This window comes from Nematolebias whitei, chromosome 3 (genome assembly GCF_014905685.2).
Source record: "Nematolebias whitei isolate Nwh7 chromosome 3, NemWhi1, whole genome shotgun sequence".
NCBI lineage: Eukaryota > Metazoa > Chordata > Actinopteri > Cyprinodontiformes > Rivulidae > Nematolebias > Nematolebias whitei.
Window position 1 is genome coordinate 30102272 of NC_056500.1, and position 4970 is coordinate 30107241.

Here is a 4970-nt window from a genome sequence, read left to right on the forward strand (position 1 = left end):
ATATATATACATATATATATGTATATATATATATATATATATATATATATATTTATGTATGTATGTATATATGTATGTATGTATGTATGTATGTATATATGTATGTATGTATGTATGCATGTATGTATGTATGTATATATGTATGTATATAAGTTTTTTTTATTTCAACCTTGAACACCTTAATGTGCTGTGTTTGGACTTTTATTTTTCCATAACATGGCATGTTATGGCATGAGTGAGTGATATGACATGATAATGTAGTATTTTTTTTTTCTTTTCTTTTTTCTTCTTTCAGCTCTACATGATACTATAGTATATGACACTGTAATGCAATTTGATATAATACAGTATGATTTGATACAATACATTATGACTTGATTTCGTTCACAACAATACAATATGATTTGATGCAATAAAATATAATACAATGTAATATACTTTTATTGTTCCTTTGGGAAAATTAGTTTTGGATTTAGTCCTGTTCCAATAACTAGATTGTCATAAAAAATCCAAAAATATGTCATGAAAACAGTTACACAATACATGCATGATCAACTAGAAAGACATATTGCACAATTAAAATTCCAAAAATTGTACAAATATACATGGAAAGATAAGAATATACAACTTTGCACAACCCCTTCTTCAATACAAAGAAGCATTCTGCACAATATATTCAGACTTTGGAGATCCTAGAATGAGACAATAGACATGTGATGCAGTTGTGCCATCCAACATATTTACAAAGTTAAAAACCCAAAGCTTTGAAGTAAAAATCTTCCCGTTTTGTCTGTTTCTTGCCTACTCTGGTAAACATCAGGTGGATAAGACAAAACCATGATGAGGTTTATCAAAACTTGAGAAATACAAGTGCAAAAACATTCTGTCTTTGTCTGAGAATTTTCCTTTTAAACTCTTTTGAAATCATTACATTTTTATTTTTGAAAAATGCATCTATTGCTACTTCTTGCCAACTAGAAATTTTGTATCTAAGAGCAAATGTCTTATTTTCTACACAACTCAGCTTCGGGTTACCTGGATAAAAAGAAAATTGGCTCAATATCTGTAAAGTTGAGAAACATTTATACCTTATATTTGCATTTCAAATGCAACAATAAAGACATATTTTTGTGTTAGCATAATTCCCGTCAGCTTAAAGGTGAACTGACTTGTGAAAAACCCACTCGTCTCAACACAAATGTAATGACTACAAGCCAAAGTGTTATGCTCAAGGCCCTTTTCGCACATTTGCTAATTAAAAAGCGTGCCACCAATAGTCAAAAAATGTTCCCACTTTGTCTGATGGACATGTTTGAATTCCGTGAAACAATTTATTACACTGAGACACTCCCTAGTATGACTTGTCTTTTCACCCATCTGTATCAGTATTCAAGATAAGGGAGCATCCTGGCTGAATGTGTCAGAGTCCTGGGGCGGTGCTGTGAGTTATCGAGGTGTGTCTGTGCCACTCACAGCCACTCGGGGTGAATCAGGAGGAAAATGGTTGTGGGGTAGGACAGCAGCAGCAAACTGAGTGCTCTGGGCATGGTTCATTTTTCTCCTGAGGCACTGGGCGGCCCATGGGTGACTTTGATGGATAGGAATGCTGCTCACCCAAACACACTCACACGCCCACACATGTCCCACACACTCAGCGTCTCCCCACAACAACACACACACACATACAGGTGCACGCACAGCCCCACGCACGCCACTCTGTTCGAGCACATCTGATGCGCCATATGTGAAATGTTTACGACCCTCCCACACGGCCTTCCTCCTCTGTCAATAAACTTTTCCCAGAAGTCTGTGTGATGCATTATCATAGAGATGGCTGCATGTGGGGGTTGTTCCTGCATCCTTCATCACGTGCTCACCCATGTGTATCCTGGTGCAGCATGCACGCACAGTCGAACACGCTTAGCTTTTAGGCTGCACAGTGACAAATTTGTACATTACCGCTGCAGCAATTTATCACATTAGCGTGGACAAAATGGGAGAACACAGTGCATCATGGGGAATTAAAAAAAAAAAACAATTTCACCCTTTATTTATCTGAACACTTTCCTAGACAAAGCCAAGATGCAACTTACTTCTGGTAAGATTTTCAGCCCAACGGCAAGGTCTAATCTGGGCAAAGCAGGTCAGTGAGTTCTGGATGGCCTGAGCTGTGCTGACGCACAAACCTGCTGACAAGCACAGCCATGCAGTGTCATGCCTGAAAGAGGAACTCGACTCTCAAGTGGCAGGAGTGGTAAACATCAGAGCCCGTTATAAGTTAGCTGCTTCTCCTCCTCACCAAAGCCTCTCACACACGGAGTCCGTCCTGCCAACATGACCAGCATCAAAACAAGCCGTCGGGTGCAGCGTTTGACGAGAACATGGGCTTGTGTTTCAAATGTGAGTTTAACCAGCCCCTTTCACTTTCGTTCACTGACTCAGCATTTTCCAGAGAGAGAGCGAGAGAGATGAAGGAGCCGCTGGGGCTGCACAAAAAGAAAGCCACCTTTGTCTGCTTGTGTAGCCTTTCAGATAATGTCTTTTTCTTTGAAGCACACACTACCTTTTCTACACCCCCCGCCCCCCCTCCTCCTCCAAACCCCACCCCACACACACATATACAGAAGGACACAAGGATGAGTCAGTTCTCAGGCAGTGTGATAACATGCCGGTGGGGCATAGTGTCCCTTGCAAAGATGGGAGGAGTGTGTTTCTGTTATCAGACAGACAGTCTGTGCTGGTCCTGCGGGCAGCGAGGGAAGGACAGTTCTTAGCTCGTTCAATGTTGGCATTTTATACTGAGTCAGGTTCTTTTCTTCTATTGCACATTGCACAACAGCAGGTCCTTTGTCCTTGACGTGAACGCTACACAGAAATAATCACAGTTATGAAATGTGTGGCGATAAACAGTGTTGCAACAGCCTGTCCTCATTTTCTTTATATCAACATTTTATTATATAACACACGGCTACATAGGAATGCACACAGTAAATGGCTGTGTCCTCTAGTACTGTGTAAACAAGGACTAACTGTTTATTCCTTAACACCAGTGAAATTACGGTGAAATCTTTCCATTTAACCACCAACATCCTGTCAGGGCCACAGGGAGCTGGTGCCCATCTCCAGCAGTGGCGGTTCTAGAGGGTGGAACGGAGTGCCAGCTTTAGCTGTAAAAAAAAATAATCTTGCCACCATTTGTATTTTGCACAACACTGAAAGTCAAAAACATCTTCAGAGAACTTTAATCTTTAGCCTAACTCACCAGTTTTGTGTTCACGTATCCTCAATTTTGAATTTCAGAATGGTTATACTGGTGCGGTTTTAGCCTTGAAACACAACTTTGAGAGTTTTCAGGACTCTGACAAGCTGACAGATGGAAAAATCTGCTAGATCATGTGAAAAACAAATTGAATTTGTTTGTTCTATCCATCCAGACAGCCATTATATTTACCCGCTTCTTTCTTTTCAGGTCACAGGGGTCACTGGTGTCCATGTCCAGCCATCACTGAGAGGCAGGGGACACCCTGAAGAGGTCTCCAGTCCATTACAGGGCCACATAGAGACAAACGAGACAAACAACCTAGAGACAAAGAATCTATGGACAATTTAGAGTTACCAGTCAGCCTAACATGCATGTTTTTGGTCTGTGGGAGGAAACTGGAGTACCCGGGGAAAACCCATGCATGCACGGAGGGAACATGCAAACTCCACCCAGAAAGGCCCCCAGCCGGTATTTGAACCAGGGCAACCTGCTCGCTGAGATGCCGCAGCTCAATCAACTGCACCACCGTGCTGCCCAATTTGTCTGCTGCTCCTTTTTCAAAAACTATTCAACCAAGTTTGGCCCTTGAACAGAATCATAATTTTAACTTTGGTTGTTTTGTCAAAACTGTTTGATATTAAATGCATTTCAAATGTTTTGTGAGACATGTTTTTAAATGATATAAAAATAAAATTCAGTATTGTGTGTGTGTGTAGTGGTGGTGGTGGTAGTGGTGGTGGGGGGGGGGGGGGGTACAAATGTGTGGGGAAAATAAGTGATGTGATTATTAAATCTGGGGGAAAATAAAGTTGCCGATGTCATGATCTGTGGTTTTAGTTGTTGTTGTTTTTTTATTCATTTTGTTGTTGTTTCAGTTCATTTTGTCATGATGGTTCTTGTATCTTCATTTGGATATTTTCTTGTGATTCCTTGTGTTTAGTTTATTTTGTTTCCGAGTGTCTCCCCATGTTATCAGCCATTTCCCTCCAGTCAAACCATTTCCATGTTCTACCTTTGCAACCACATATAAATCTGCCACTGATCTCCAGCAGTCACTGGGTAAAATGAATAGAGTTTGTGGACTCATAAAATGTCTGGGAATTTTAATTGATGCATATCTCTCTTTGAAGCCCCACATTAAAAACTTTTTAGAGAAACTAAAATTGAAACTATGGGTTATTTTTCAGGATCCAATCTTGTTTACCTTTAAAGTCAGGAAATGGCTTTTTTTTTTTTTTTTTGGTGGTTTTTTTTTTTTTTTATTAAAGATTTTAATCACACATTACAAACATCTGTTTGCCAGGGGTATAGATATTAATGTAAAAGAGATAATATTCTAGTACAAAACATAAAAAACCATGAAATTATATTTACAATTTATACAGAGTTTAAATTCACTTAAAGAAGGAAACAGCCACCTTATTACCAGCAATCAACTGTGTTGCCATTGTTTACATAAATGGCTCTGTCAGCCCTTTGCAGATGTTGGATGTGGTTTACTATGGCACTCTGCAGTTCATAACTAGTTATAACTATCACAGCACTGTACTCACTGGTCATCATAGGCTCTGCAGTGGCACAGCTTCCTTGGTAAATCACTCCCTGGTCTGTTCCATTCATATATCTCCTCCCACACGACACATCATCAGTTCGCTCCCAGGATATATATATATATATATTCAAATTCAATTCAAAATTATATATATAG